Source organism: Corvus moneduloides, chromosome 5 (genome assembly GCF_009650955.1).
Source record: "Corvus moneduloides isolate bCorMon1 chromosome 5, bCorMon1.pri, whole genome shotgun sequence".
In the NCBI taxonomy this organism is placed as follows: domain Eukaryota; kingdom Metazoa; phylum Chordata; class Aves; order Passeriformes; family Corvidae; genus Corvus; species Corvus moneduloides.
Window position 1 is genome coordinate 35,466,248 of NC_045480.1, and position 17,103 is coordinate 35,483,350.

A 17,103-nucleotide genomic window follows, 5' to 3' on the forward strand; every position below is an offset into this window, starting at 1 on the left:
TTCCTTCTGATAGAGTATCGCCCACACAAACACATGAAAATACACTAAAAATACTGAAGCATCTTTTTTTTTCTTTATTTCCTCCTAGATCATTGTGTTTTAATGAACTTTAGTACTTGTCATGAAACACAGGATTTCCTGACCTGATGAAAGAGCCCTAAGACCTTTCTAATCAAGACTTAATAGTTACCTTCAGCTCAGAAAAGGAGCTCTATAATTTATCTATTGATCTACCAGCATTAAACAAAGAAAAAATATTTTTCCATAATCATCTCTTTCACTGGAATCATTATGCTTAGCCTCATCAAGATTCTTTGCAAGATTTTGTGAATTTGCAGAGGGATATGACAAGAGTAGCTCCCCAACCAGGTATTTCATTAAAAATATACATGAAATATAAACAAAAATTGCCTTAAAATCTACACTGAAAAAAGTAAAAAATTATGCAGAGAAGTGTCTAATTACTATCATCTTCAGCAGACTGCAGATGAAAACAACAGCAGCCTCTGTTTGTGATACATAGCTGCTCTGCTCCTGCCCTTTCCTTTGAGAAAAACTTAGCTCTCAGATTGAATACACCAGCCAGCCAAGTACCTACCAAATATGGCTTTTTTAGACCAGCTTTTTTCCTTTCTTAATTGTCCTCAATATTTCACCTATCAATACCCTGAATTTCCTCAGAGATAAAAAGAAACAATCTAGACAGCATCTTCCCCACAGTAAAAATAGTAACCACACTATGCCATTAAGAAACCAGAGCCCTATTTATTCATTTCACACTTGGTTTCTGGAGGAGACTGGTTTGTTTCTGTCCCTGGAGGAAGTGCCTGGTATGAGGTTTGAAACGTCAGGGATAATTAAGACAAACTGTGCTTTTTTTGCCCCAGCAAAGGAAATATATCCCTTAAAATAACTCCCTACTGAAATCTCTGAACAAAAACCAGCCCAGCACTGTTGAGGTAGCTTACAATGCTAAATCAATTGTCAGCATTAGCAAGGCTCTGAACTGGAGCATCTTGCTGTTTCATTGCAATCCAGCAGCTACTGTGCTATCAGCAGGTAAAAGTACAAATAGAATGCTGAATAGTCAGATATGAAAGAGCCGGTACAGGGATCAAATAAAAAGACATATAACAAAGATGTTTATGTCTCAGAAACCTAAAATATAATTACTGTAAGGTCAAAGTTTAGAGATCAGAGGCATTCAATAACATTTTTCATTCAGCCATTTTAGTGTCAGAAGTCTTCAAGCAGTGTTGCAGTTCATGTTCACTTAAGAATTGTGAAAATTACTGTATTCTGTACAGCCAGTTCCCCACTGCACTGTAAAAACATCTCTAAGAAACACTGAGCAAATTTCTCTGCCAAGGCGAACTGATGTCAGACCTTGGTTTCATGTCTGCTCATCAAGTTTTAAGACAGGAAGGCAGTCATTTTCTTCCCATTTTTGTTTACTAATCCATCTTCACGACACTGAATGAGTCCAAACATCTAATTTTTTTGAAAAAAGTTTCCATCACACTGAGTTATTACAGTGACTTTAATCTGTCAGTGCTTGATTTTCCAGCAATAATTCAATAGATCTTGGATTCCATATTCTGAAATCTTTTTGGAATTACCAGTGCAACGTTAATCCCCTAACATTTTCTTAAACCATTATGTTATGTAGTTTACTATTTTTTAATGTTTTAGACTTCTTTTTTTTAACTAAACACAGTAAAGAGTTTTTCTTGCTCTGACACCTTTTCTTATGAGCTAATGCTACTTAGCCCAAATAAGACATTGATGATAGAGTGCTTTGTAAAAACAGTTTTTCTGTGTTATAACACAATGTTTAATATAATGGAAAATGTAGTTTAAAATACTAGAAAAACAAGTCTGCTTTTCAGTTCTTGTAAGCTATGTGACAGAATGGCATGCAACAAGACCCTATACAGGATGACAGAAACTGTGATTATTACAAGAACACTAGAATTTGTTCATAATTTTTAGATCTGTCTCATCAGACCACTTTCATTCAAAACACATGAAAACTGGATGGAAACCTCTGTTATATTGTTGTAGTGAAACCATATTAACATATTTTTTAATGGTACTGGCATAAAGGACTTTAAGAAAGGTATTCATAATGAACTTGGTTTCTGCTCAATGTTTCCTTCCCTCTGCTTTGTTTGCCACAGTGGATGATGGAACTCCCCCTGAGATGGAAGGGCTCAGAGGTGTTAAATAGGAACCACAGCAGCAACAGCACTGTACTTAGGCACTAACCTAGAAAAGCTGGTAGGAAAATGTTGTAAAAAGGTCAAGCCCCTCTCCAGTATCTCTTTTCTTTCTTTAAAACACTGGTGGTTTTGGCAGGAAAGCTGATAATGCTATCTCTTCTCCACTGTTTTTGATTGTACTATAGCTACCTAAGATAAGGGAGCCAGGGTTCAATACACTTTTCTAATGTTACTTAGGAAACAAGACAGTCACATGAAAGCAGAATTTCTGAGTTCCATTTTGTGCTTTAAGAGTCTCATATATCCTCTGCAACAGAAATACACAATCTTTGGAGCTGGAACTGGAACAAAAATGTTCTTCATAAGACCCTCTGATTCTTATGCTATCTTCTAATCCCACACAAGTCATAAAATATTCCATTTAAAGCAGAAACATTTCAGTATGAAGATTTTGAGATGTTCCCTGTCTCACATGCCTTAGAATAGCCTTCATTGGTAAGGTGGGTGATATGGCTCCCATTTCTTTCAAGTGGGGAGGACAGCTACTGAAGAGAATTAATCCTGACTCTTCCCATTCTGTCAGGTTGTTTTACTCTTGCTTTTATAGAATAAGTGGGACATTACCACCTCCATTGTACTTTCCTTCAGCAGTTATGTTTTAAAAAGAAGAAGGGATCTGTTTGTCTGACAGTTCTCTCAGGGCAGATATATTCTGAGTATACCAGGTGGAACAGGCTCCTGCTCTTGCACAGAGATATCCACATTGTGAATGCTAGTGAAATTCAGACGTGCTCAATATTCAACTGTTCAATTATGTGAAGCTTTAAGCATTTCAAGACTTCTCCTAAAGTAGAACTGTAGGACATTAAACACCCGAAGGTCTTACATAGGAATGTCTTTGGACATTAAATCCTTACAGTGGGATGGCAGCTGAATAAGCTTTGAGATTTTTTGCATTAATTGCCTTCCAATATCATATGAGATATCTTATTCTATCAGTTTATTTGGCCCCAAATAACTTTGTGCTTGATGTCTTGAATCCTAAAATTCTAACCTTGCCACAGTTGCTGGCATCACAAAAGTTTGTTGTGGAGCTGAAGACTGTAAAGCATCCTACTACTATGGTAGCAGGATAGGTAGGTAAAGGAGTAGTGCCAGGACCTGAAACTATTTTAAGTACCCTTGAGCGCTTTGGCTTTTCAGGCTTCATGTATTTACTTACTTTCCTTATCAGAAGTACTTCCAAGTCATGTTATGTTTAAGAAATTAAAATCAGGGCAGCTCTACAAATTCATACTAATACTTCTCCCTGAAATACCTAGAATGCCTTTAGTAGATATAGTGGCACACCCACAAGTACTGCCATAGCTCTTCTAGGATGAATCAGATATCATTGAGTGATGTGGGGGCAGTAAAAAAGTAAAAAGCTCTTTAAATTAACAAGTGCTTCTTTCATGTCTGACCATCCTCATTTGTCTGTGTGTTAGCACCTACAAATTATGCTGGAAAGAGAAATAACTTGGAATCTGACTCTGCATGAATAGCAATGCTAATCTAAGATGTGAAGCCTGGCTTTAGTGCTCATGTTTGCATTAGCAATAAGTAATCTTTTCAGCTATATAAAGGGGGAAAGCAGTAGTACAGCCCTGGGAATCATAAACTCTGGCACCATGGTGAGGTCTTACCCCTTACCTGCTGAATACAGCAGACAGTGGCCAGATGTGAGTAGACAAAATTTTAAAAATACCTAAAAAAAGGTAAGAAAAGAAAATTGGTTAGGCAGAAACACCTTTAGGGAACAAAATCTTTTGTGACATTGTTTCATTCAGAGAAGTTCCTTTTTCCGAAACACAAGAGCTAGTGAACAAACAGCCAGCATCTTTGGAACAGATATTTACGAGCAGCAGCTACAAGCATCAGCCCACCTCCACCATAGACTTAAGGACAGAATTGCTTATATCTGACACAGAAAGGAGAAAACAGTGGTAAAATAATGGACTAATTGACACATGACTATATTACGAATGGCCACAGTTCAGGTACTGGCCATGAATATTGCTCTTCAAAGAGCACAGCAGGAGGAAAATAGTGATTCAGAGGGAGAGATGTCCCTGTGGGAAAGCCAGTAATTCTCTGAACTTGTCAGACTTACCTTGCAAGCTGCACACAGATTCAGACAAAGCTATGAATGTACCAGTGCTTGATGGATAATTCCAGGATAACACTGCTCTCTTTGCCAATGCATATTCTTTAATGTCTTGGCAGCTCACAATGGCTCTTTCTAGCAAGTCCTGCTTCATGTAGCGCACTCTTAGAAAATTCTTATGAAAATCTGCCTGCCAAGATAGAAAATGTATTCTCTCTCATATTATCATAACTTTTTAAAACTGACTGTCTGGTGGCACTGGAACAATTTATCCAAGCAGAGAACATTGCCCAAAATTTGCCCCATAACAAAAATCACATTAGAAGTATGTTATGGATGAAATTATTTATCCCTTACTTGAGAATAAACAAATAATGAAGATATTGCCAGTATCCTAAAATCAAATATTGTGAGCACTGGACTTCTGGATTTAAGACTAAACTTGAAAAATCTAGTGTAAGAAAAGTACTGTTATAGTTGAACAATGCTAATTTGGCCATAATATCATTGCAGAATTTATAAGACTTTTTTTTTTGCTTTGGGACTCAAATTAAATTAAAGCATGTTATTGCCTCATTCTTCTGTACTAAATAAAATCAGAGATTTTTTACGGGAAAATTATCCTGTGTAGAACAAAATTCATCAATTTAAATAATGAAAAATCCATCCCTTGGGACCATAGCTCTGAAAAGTTTGAAAATGGTGGTCAAACTTTTCTAAGTGTACAAAGTGCCTTGTGTTTCATGGGATTTTCACACACAGTTTCAGATGTATATAAGAACAGTCTCATAAAAGTGTAAAAGTATGTCTAAGGGTGAAGGTTTGGTACTTAATGGCCTGCAACTCCTTTATGTAATGAGGAAAAAGGAACATATGGTTTAGTTCGAAGACTGCCTGTAGTTTAATTGTGTTGGTGTGTTTTGTCTTTCAATCAGGTGAACAAAGAATGAAAAAATATGTCTGTCTTCTGAGGCCAAAGAGAATTCACTGAAGGAATAGATGACAACTAAGTGTTTTGCAGATGTCACCTATTAAAAAACAGTCATGACTTTCTATTCAAGTACACAATTAAGGCCTCCAGGAAAAAATTCACAACCTTAGTTCAAGTTCTTATCATTGGCAAGCCAACCCCAGCAGCAATTTATTATCTGCCTGATATGTTTGACCTGCATAAGTTTGCACATTTTTTCTTGCAAAAAACAAGGGACACCATTTGGGAATAGACAGGAGAAGAACCTCTGTTAAGAGAAGGAATATCTGCAGAAAAAATGGTAATCTTACTGCCTGAAAAACAATAGCCAATTATTCCAGAAAACAAAGTAGAAAAAGAATTCTGTTGAAGACTAAAGGCAATTTTCTATGCTGAAAAGGTTAGACATATGAGCTACTGACCATATATCTGGCTTATATCTGGAGGTCTATAAGTGAGTAAAACTAAGCATTCTGTTAAAGTGAAAATTTCTATGGTTTGCATATTTAAAAGCACTCTTTATGAATGTTCATCTTCTTTTCAGAAATATTATTATTGGAGTTGTCATAAGCAGATGTCTATAAAATTGAAATGAAATCAGACACCAATACAGCATTCTGAATTTATTTGGGATTCAAATGGTCTTTAGTATGTGCAAATCATTAAAGTGTTAATCTATGCTTGAGGAGTATAAGGCTTGAGTCAATATTTTATAGGAGGGATTTTGATCTATGATTTATCAGTCAACAGACAGCACTAAAGGCAGGGTGTGTTTTTTTATTTGGAATCAATTATCTTCTTGGTAGATAAAGTTTTTTTATTTCTATTTCATTTTTTGCCATTGAAAAAAAGTTTGGCATATGTCCGTCAAGTGACCACCCATGTAAGTAATATAAAATGCAAGTTTTCTTCTGAACTGAATAAAATATTTTTATGGTATTAACAGTCAGACATAACACTTGTTTTTTTTATTTGCAGGTCTTGTTGAACCCTGTCACATATCTTGACTTTTCCTCTCCTGTGCCATTTAATGCTGCTTTTCTTTTTGTTTTCTTCTGTCTCTGATACCTGTAGATTACTAGGCAAGAATTTGACAAGTCCAACAGAGTTTTCCCATTCTTAGCATTTTCATCTCATAATGTATATAAAACCACACTGCAATCAGTGTATACTTTACCTTCTGCTGCTATGGCTGACTGCAAGGTATTAGGAGAGGCTAGTAGTGTTAATATTGCCATTTGCCTGAAAAAGAAAATAGTCTGAAAAACTAATATCTGAGTTACAGATTTTATGACAAGCCTGACTATCATTTATTTCTGAACTGTTCAACAACAAAAAAAAATGCTAGTAAGTGTGTAACACGGATGTTTCCTAATTGAGTTCCAATTGTTCTGAAACAGCATTACTTTTCTGAAGTTCTGAAACACCATGGCTTCTGGTTCTACAAGGAGCTGTGCCTGCTGGAGAAACATTCTACCTACCAGTAAGGGCAAAAAATTCTAACCCACCCACAGAAACTAGAGCCAATTCTTGTTTGGTTATTTAGACGGATATCTCCATCTTTTGGGTATGTAGATGCTGGCAGTTTATTGAGAGTTCTTTGCTATTGAGTTAGACCCAAAAATCTTCTTTCTGAAAAGAGGACACAACCTTGATGAGGGTTTCCCAGGACAAATTTTGCAAAAGTCCTTTTAGGTGTAGGACTATTATCCTGTCATCTGATGTTCAAATTGCCTAGAAGAGACAGAAAAGAAAAAAGGCCAAAGGCAAACATTTTGTTCATCTTGTGAGAGGACACATAAGAATTAGGAGCATGTTTTTAGTATGGTTCCTGTACTTTTATCAACTTCTGATAGCATGTCAGCCTGCCAGGAAGTTCTCCTCAGAAAAGCCCGGAAGAGGCTGTGATCTTCTAAAGACTAATATCTCTAAAATCCAGCAGTCAGTCATAACCATGAAACCACTTTAAATCTTAAAAAAAAAATTGTTGCGCAGTGATACAGACTGACCTACTTCAGGTCAAACAAATATTGTTTTGGAAATTTTCTTGTCTATATACAGCCCAAAGCATCAGGCCCTCTAAAATAATTATCTTCCTTTGGACTATGCAAGCAATACAAGGACTGCAGAATTCAGTTATGTGTCTCCAAAAATACTCTCTGAAGCAATCAAGTTTCAAGAGAACTTTCACCCAGTTCCTCACGTGTACTTCATATTTTCTGTAGTGTTTCTGATAAGAAGTCTCTACCAGGAGCTGAGACCACATCCTCATTACCCTGGATGATGGTTGTTTGGGTCTGCATGCAACAACAGTTTTGTTATAGGTGGTGCAGCTTTATTAAGGCTCGTGACTGCGTGTGACATAAAGGTGGGTGACTGGAAAGATAGTCTTCTCCTAAACTGTGCTCTTATTATGCAGCAGCCAACCTAGTTGAAGAGCATAATTTCTTTATGTGAGATACTGGTTATATGAGGACTGTCTGTAGCCAAATTTCTAATGTAAAAATTCTATTATTAAGAAAGGGTTTGGGTTCATTCATTTTCTTTCAGTGACAACAATGTGCTAGCTGTTTGTATTATCCCTATGACAAGTCATATGTAGCAACAAACCTAGTTCTTTCTAGAGATAAGAATTGTGCAATGCAAGATTCACGGCTTCTTCAATAGCTCTTCATAAACTGAAAGGGATGAATAGCATAGAGAAATTCAAGTTTTAAACCCCAAATGGATAAAGTTACTGAAAATCCTCCTGTGGGCAGAGAAATGCTAGTGGACTAAGATGTGAAGTGCTAGTACACTTCACAAACCCTGAAAGAAAATGAAATCTCTGTTTAGTCAAATTTTTCATGTATATATGCTTTTCCAAGAAGCTGAAGTAGCAAGAACAGCTTTTTTTTTTTTGGAGCCTTACTACCAAAAACTTGACAGCAAATTTTTCAGTGAAGTTCTTATTAAAAAGTGTATTAAATATACACATTTTCAAGGTAGTTAGAGTTTGTGTAAATACAGTTTTTTCATATGGATTTCATACACATTTTCTGTGCTTGCTTATGTGAACATCTGTTGTGATCTGGATTTCACTGTAGGATAATCTGGCTTTACACATCAGTTAGGAGGAGCAGTTTTTTATGAGAACTACAAATATAACACATTGCAAAATATTATGAAGAAAGGTAGGAGGCAAAAAAGAAAATGGCTAGCTGCCAGTAAGAGTCCAAGATATTACGCTGAACATACCTTGGTATGAATTTTTGTAATGTTCATGCTGATTTGTACAAGATCTGAAATACAATGATGATGGTGTTGCTGCTGAGTATGCCCTGATTTGTATTTTTATGGTCTTAACCACAGCTTTCAGCATGAAACTTTGTATATTTCTGTAATGCTGGTGCTGGCATTGTGCTTTCAAACATATTTTATAAACATCACTGCACTGCTATGTATTTTCAGAAAACTAAAGCAGGTTTTGTGGGTGCTGTGATATATACCTGCTACTGCTGCTAGCTTTTTGCTTCTACTGTTGTTCCCTTGGCTCACATAAAGTTAGCTTTCATTTAGTTCCTAATCCTTTTTTGTTAATTACAAACACCTTTCATTAGAAATTATTTCAATTTAAAGTGAGAGGAAATGTAACAATACTTTTGAAAGCAACACTTTATGGAATACATTCCTAAAGCTTTTATGAACCCCAGATGTGTATTTACATATATGCAATTTATCTTGTGGATGCATCACAGATGATGTTAGGGAATCCTGCTTCGTCATTAGAAATCCTGTTATATACTTCCATTGACTTTTCACAAGATCTTGATGAGCTACACTCAAAACTGAATATGTGGAACTAAGTCTACATTAAAAAGGGGTAATTCAGGTATGAAGGTATGAATAAACTCACATCCTAAAATATATCCTTGTATGGCTTTCATTTTGCCAACACCGTGTTCTTGACATAACAAATACAATTAGCCTCACTTTCTTACCCAAAACACACATTAGCAATGAATTCCTCCCTGTGGTACACGGTGGCTGCAAAGATTTCTAGCACTGTTCTCTAAAGCCTGAGGGGGATTCTAGCACAGCACCTGCTCCTCTCTTTGATTAGGCATCACCAGCAGCCCCCATGCCTTTAGGCTGCATCTCTGATTGTAGCAATACACCTGGAAACTTCTTGGTAAGACAGGATTCTTGTGTTTGGGAGTTCAGTTAGTTTCCTCATCCACAGCTCAATGCCTTCTTAACAGCTTCACTCTTTTGATGGTTTTCTGTGGTTTAGTCCTCTCAATTTTTTTCTGATTGATTTATGACATAACTTTATGATGCTGTTTATCTTCTTCAATATCAGTATTTCAGACAGTTCTGATAAACACAGATTAGGACAAGGTAAAATGTAGGAATGTGCTTCACTTTATTAAAAAAGGATTAAACTGCTTCTGAATTTGGGGCCTGGAGCCATGAGTCTCTTGGCTGCTCTTTAGGGTTTCCTATATATCCTTTGTATTTTGAATAAAACCAGAGATTCTCTACTTCTAGAAAATATTTTAGTGAGTTTCAGGGGATAACCCGCAGTTTTGTATGCTCTGCAGGCTTCTGGTTTTGAATGATGGGCCTCAGGTGGATATTAATTTTGGTGGTAGAAAGCAACTTGCATGACTGCACACACTTTTCTGAGAGGCACATATTTTCTTTCTACTAACAATCTAGTTGACAGCAGGTGCTTTTGCATGGATAGTAAAAATAGTTTTAAAAAATAACCTATTATATTATTTTTTACTTTCTCTCCCCTCTTCTTGGAAATAAACTCTAAACTTACTGAATAATTGTTTTCTTCTCTTTTTTAATCACAAATAGGTATTCTTTTCTGTACATTTTTGATTAAAAAACTGCAGTGGTTTGCCAGGATGTTCTTGGATTCAGTTGACACCTTGCTGTATGATGATGGAATATGCAGCTTGTCTTGGGGTGACTTTATGATGTGTATCCCCTATTGCTGCTCTATGCCCAGAAATTAACTTTGTGCCTTTCTGTGCCTTTAAACTGAGCCTGAGAGGGGGGAGAGGAAAAAAACAAGCAAACTTTTCAAAGCAGTTGTTCAAGGACACAGACACACACTCCTCTGCATTCTTCTGCTGCAGCAGCAAGAGCAGAGGAAGCACCCTTGTTGCTCTTCAGCCAGCTTTCAGCTCCTTTTCTCTGGAGGGAGATGGAGAGTTGAACTTTGTTTTCCTGGGACTTTGGTTTTTCCCTTCTTCTCTTCTGGACTGTTTCAACATCAGAACACATCAGGAGAATTCCGAGGCCCTGGAGGTGGGCCCACACCAACCCAGCTCAGAGGAGGAGGAGAGAGACCACACCTACGAAAGGGCTCTGAAATCTTCCCAGGTTCTCTCCACTGCGAGAGGTTTTATTATTTAGCATTATTATCCTTTTCCTGTGTGTTTGTTAAATAAATAGGTTTTTTTCTCTCTTTCACTTTCCTCCGAGGAAAATTTCTTTTTTCCTGAACCAGATGGGGGAGGGATGGTTGTAACCTGCCTTCTATCAGAGGATTTTTTCCTCCAAATTTGTCCAAACTGGCACACATCTGGATTTCCATTTCCAGGCACAAATAAATGAGCTTGAATCAGATTTACCACTTTTCACAGCTATAGTGAAACAAATGCATGAAGTGTGGATTGAAAGGCAAGTTAATTGCTAATAGCTGCTCCAGCAAAACAGAAAATTAGCAGAGGTTCTGGCTTATGGGTCTGAACAAAATCTTTCAAAAAAGCCCACCGAGTCTCTCATTTTTTCAGGTTTTCTCAGCTGGTTTAACAAAAGCTGGTCTAACTTTTCTGTATACACCTTGTCTTATTTAAGGACACTCTGACCATCATAGTTAATAACTACAGCATTGCTAATACCTAAACAACATAAATAAGAGCATTGTTTGATTTTCTTGTTAACCAGATGTTTATGGCATGATGCTAATCAGCCAAAATGTCTATATTCTGGCAAATTACACCCATTTCACTTTATTTTACTTCAGTTTTTGATACTCTGATGGTGAATTGCTCTGTTCACTATGGTACGTGTAAAAAATTGAAAGGACACAAAGTGAACTTATTGACAATGATGTCGAAATTTTCAACTTTTGCTCAATTTTATTTTGCTGATAGAAGAAAAACTTGAAGAAAACCATATTTTTAGTTTGAAAAATACCTTACACAGTTCTTGTAAGGGAAGCCCAGGCTTGCAGAGAGGCTAATGCAATGTAAAATGTTAAGCTTCAAAACCTATTGATTACTCCATATATATGCAACTCATTTCTTATTGAAAACTTCATTTTACTTAGAGAGACAATTTAGTATTGGACAACATGAATCCTGCAAATGGTCTTAAGACCCATCCTGTCATCGTTTGTTAGTAGATTATGTGTTTGTTGCCATGAATAATCCATTACCCTTTAAGCAGTGAGCACTCAATGCCAGGTAGTAACTGCCTATAAAAATAGACCTATTGGCTGCAATTCATAAATTGTCTCACTGACCTGAGTAAGCACATGGATAAATGTTTGCAGGATTGCACTTACATGTTTTTGCCTGTAAGTAATCAGATTGTATGCATCTTTAGTACTCAAGTTCAATATCACTGAAATATGGCAAAAATATACAAACTTGCCTTTGTGTTCATGCCATTCTTATCATTTTATTGTCATAACTCTTTTAACCCATCCCCTCACAAATCTTTACCAAAATGGGAACCACATTATATTACAAAATACAACATCTCTAATAGTAATTTCCAATGATTTTTTTTGGTTTTTTTCTGTATATGTAAGTGCTGTTTTATGTCTCACAAAGCAAAAAACTTCTGTGCTCTTCTAAGAAAATCATCTTCATCTTTAGGGAGAAGTATGGTTCATAGTGTTTGAATATTTTCACTATAAACTCTCAAATAATATTAAGAGTGCTTGTCCAGGTACTTCAGCCACAGGTAATAAGCTATCTGCATCAAATAAACCAGTGGTGTCTGTAATGACTATCTGGGGGCATCTGCATTTACTGACTGAAAAAGTTATGTCCCTGCTATTATTTTATGGTTTCAGGAACCATAAAACTACTTGATAGAAAACATTCATATTCAAACCAAGTTATTCCTAAAGCAGTCCTGCTTTTGCAAAGCATTATTAGTGGACAGAAGTAGCAATTGAGAAAGTAGAACATCTGGGTTCAAACCAAGACAAACAGGAGGAAAAATTTATTATAAAACTGTGTCCTATTCCCTAATATGTTATTAAATACATGAAATATCATTTTCTAAGGTTGACTGACTTCCTCTAGGAAACCCCCAGGACAGAGCTTCATCTTCACTATAATTTGCCTGACCCTCAAGTTCCAGAGCCTCATATCTTCTATTCTGTAAGGGCAACTTCAAAGGTACTGGAAGCCAGAAGGAACTTCTCCTGCTGCTTGGAGAAGTTTTCGTTTCCCCGTCTTTTAGGTCCTCTCCTTCTGCCTGATGGCAAGAGGGTCAGAATTCCTCTGACTCTTGCAAAGCTTCCATCTGCTGCATTTCCCAGGGATGGAAGACTGCGATTCCACCAGTCTCTCACAGCCTGATACTCCTCAGGCTCTCCACTTCAGGCTTTGCCACTAGGCTGAGCAGATCATCCACCTGGTCACACTGCACACAGGCGTCACCTCTGCTGCCCTCTAGTACTAATGTCAGGCTCAAATACTCCCTACAGCCAGAGACCTGGGCAACTGCATGTTTCTAACGAAGCTCCATCTGAGTCTCCAGTCTTCTAGTGATGGCTTTTGAATATGTGTAAACCATCACTGGGTCTGTTCTAGTTGAGCAGGCAAAGACCCAGAGGTGAGCTTGCTCCAGGAGTCGGGAGAGTGACTGTGCCGTCATACACAAACTGCCACATCATGTACTTCTAATACACCACGTCCTGTTTGCCTGGCCTGTTTGCTGTGCTCCTGGTTGCTCATGCTCCCTAGAGCCATTTCCATCTCCCACAGTTGCTCTGTCAACATTCTCATCATGTGAACCTCACTCAGAGAGCTGCTGGGGCTTGCAGGGTCTCTCTGCTGTCTCAGGTTTCTGTGGCTCTGGGAACCCCCTGTCTAGTGTTTTGCCCCAGAACTTACCAGAGTTGCCACTGCTGTTGCTGCTGTCACTGCTTATCTTGCTGACTGAACTGAACACGGTCTTTCACAATTTATTGTACAAAACATTTGAAACAAGATGCAGAACTACATCCTTAGTGTGGTGACACTTTCTGTCCTGTTATCAGTCTTCGTCTGTCCAATGTTGTGATTCTAAACTAGCTGTTGCCACCAATCCTTTCCACGAAGTGACAACTTTGTAGGGTGCTCTGAGAAAGCTGAGGGGTAGCCTCATCACAGTCTACACTTGTGAAAGGGGACAGTGGAGATGGTCATGCTGGTATCTACTCTCTGGTGACCAAAAATAGGACACAAGAAAATGGAATGAAGCTGCATCAGGGAAAGTTCAGGTTGGACATTCGGAAAGTGTTCTTCACTGCAAGGGTGGCTGGTCACTGGCACAGGCTAGCCAGGGAAGTGGTGACAGCACCAAGCCTGGCAGAGTTCAGTGAGCATCTGCATGATGTTCTTTGTCATACGGTTTAGTTTGAGGTACTCCTGTGAGGAACAGGGAGTTGGACTCTTATGTGTGCCTTCCAGCTTGAGATATTCTATGATGCTATGACCTGCACCATGTACTAGAATTTTCATGCTGTCTTCCAGGGTTTAAGCCTTGTCTTAACCCCTCATTTATCTAATAGCCTTTCAATACTTCCTTTCTCAATCTCACTCAAATGTCACTTTTATGCTGATGGTGCAAGGATTTAAATTCCTTTCACTGTTCAGAATACAGAGGCTTTACTTAATGGCCTTAGTATCATCCCTATTTTTTCTTCAGCATAATTTGGATGGTTTTGGTAACACTAAAACATAAATAGTACTTCATGGTTCTAGATGCCATGCTAACAAAGAATTAGAGAAATAAGTAACAGGATGACAAAAGGAGATGGATTGATTATCTGTCTCGCAGGAATATTGTGTTAAAGAGTTTAAGCACCAGAGATTTTTTTAAAAATAGAACAATGAATAACCAGAAAGACTATAGATTCTCCCTGTATATACAATTTTAACATAATGATATTTGCATTTTTTTTTTTGTATTCTCTGTGACCCTTGAAGTCATTGAAGATTTAGAAGTGTTAAATGACGGTTAAATTATTCACCTAGAATTTTCTGGTTTACCCTGTAGACACACAGAAGCAGGCTCTATTTTTCCTCTAGCAAACAAGTAGAAGGCCCTGCAAGTGTTTGTATGATTAAAAGTTAATGACTGAAAATAGCTTAAAACTTCAACTGAATGCTCCTTTATTTACTAAAATATGTGTGAAAAGTACATTATTCTAATAACCTTCATTTTTAATATCTCCATTTATGTTGATACTTAGGACTTAATGTACACCCAAAGCATTGAAACTGAGGTAAATTTTTTACAAATATATTATTAATTCTGTGAATACTTTTAGAACGTTCATTATGGTTTATACTTTTACTTTATGTATACTCTATGTATGTGCTATACATATAAATATGCATGCAAATACACATGATACAAACATATAAATATTCTTTATTCTCTACAAATACTCTAATGATCTTTATATAGATTTCTTCACCTTCATTCTCTTACTAAATGATTTTAGATGCAAACCTTTAGCAATATGACAAGGATGGCAGATTTACTGTGAAATACACAATTAATTCAGAATGCTTTTTTCTTATTCCTACTTCAATAGTATTATGTAGCATGTATCACATGGATGCTTTTGAGAAGAATGACACCATAATATTTCTTCTCTAAACACTTTGGAACTCTTTCAGAAAGCTATATGTTTGAGGTTTTCAGCAGCTAGCAGAAATCCAGTCCTTCAGATAAAATTTAACTTGCCTCAGTTACCACCAAATAAGAATTCAATAGCTTATGTGGAGTGAGCATATTGGAAGCCCATATTTCTGAGGTTCTTGCCTCAAAAGACCTTATTTCCTCATGTGTTCAGCAAAGTCAATTAAAAATGCATATGCTGTCTTTCTTCCTGTCTGCTTTTATGTCTTCTTAACAGTGGCTAAATTCTAATTTAAAGCAAATAGCTTGTAGCTAAATAAAAAGTCTGCAAGCCACAAGCCATGGGGCACTTGGGGTAATCCCTGCTTTTCTCCTTAAAATTTTAAATATATTAATTTGGAACAACATTCTTTATGTGAAACATTTCCTTGCCCTATGAAGATGATTAAAATCTGTAAGACTGATAGTGTATCCTATATTTTATGTGTCACAAGTGCTTAATTCAGCCTTTAGTGTTATCAGCTTGCTTGATCCTGCAAGGTGTGAAGAACTGTCCTTTGCCCTTCCTGCTCAAGCTCTTATGGCATTGCTTGAGGTGGTAAATATCTGTGGCATAAACATACTTACTGCCTGTATACAAGAACTCTCTCCTGTATGGCTTAAATAATATGCAATGTGTTTCACAAAGCAAATTCCATAGTTACTACAAACTACTTTTTGATGTTACTGATAGGAAATACTCTACCTTATATTCTGTATAAGGACAGAGACAAAATATTAGACAGGAAGGCTCGGTGTCTTCTGTATTCATATTGTTAGAAAAATTAAATAAATAAAATTACATGTGGTAGTAATACAGAAGTGGATTACAACAGCAGCAAAACATTTAGAGTATCCTTGCGACATTAACAACCAATCACTGGAGAAGTTAAAACTTAAACTGAACTGAATAATAGCATAATCAACAGTTAGTTTAATACAAAAAGGAAGAAAAAAAGTTTATTACTAGTATTCTAAAGGTGGGCCTAGAAACAGTGATTTAATGTCCATTTTTTGTCTCTTTCATCTTTCTTTCTCTACCCTCATCTGTTTCTTGTAAGTCTCAGTAAAGACATTGCCATGATTCCTACAAGAATCAACAAACATAAAATATGGGAATCCTTTCTGGAGCTATTTTGTATATTTATCTTATACATATGATCTGCCTGAATGAAAGCTACTTTTGCTGCCTCTTTTATCCTATTTACCGTTCTTGTGTTCTGGTTGATCTATAATTGCATACTCTTCTTGTGTCTCAGTAAAAGTATAACCTTTTGAAACCACTTTCTTTTTGTTTTCAAATGCTTAGTCAACTTGCATCAGAAGTCTTTCTGTAAAAGTGTTACTATACATATAATATAGGATATGAGAATAATACAGTGCTGCTATAGTGTATAATACTATATCTTTGAAAGAACCTCATGTCATTCCCTGTTGAACCAGCTACCTTCCTTCCTTCTCTGTTTTTAACCACTTCTTCCTCTATTTTCTCATCCTCATCCTCTTCTGTGCCTTCTGCCTTCCTCATTTCTGTTTCAAGTTGTCTTTATTAGCAGCCATTTATTCTTTCTTTTTCAATTCACATTCTTCCTACCTTACAAAAAAAGCATTATGTGAAAACAGAGCTCCTTTATCTTTCACTTCATGTGTGTGATGTCCACCTGGGATATGGTCTGTCTACTGCTTTTTATTATTCATTTATGCCATTGGGGTATCCTAGCAAAAAGCTACCTGAACAAAGCTGATGCCCTAAGGCAACTTTGGGGAAGTTTTCTTGTTTATTTGTTTGTTCGTTTAGTTGTATTTTTATTTGGCATGGATTAACACCCTAAAGTGCACATTTCTTTGGCTAT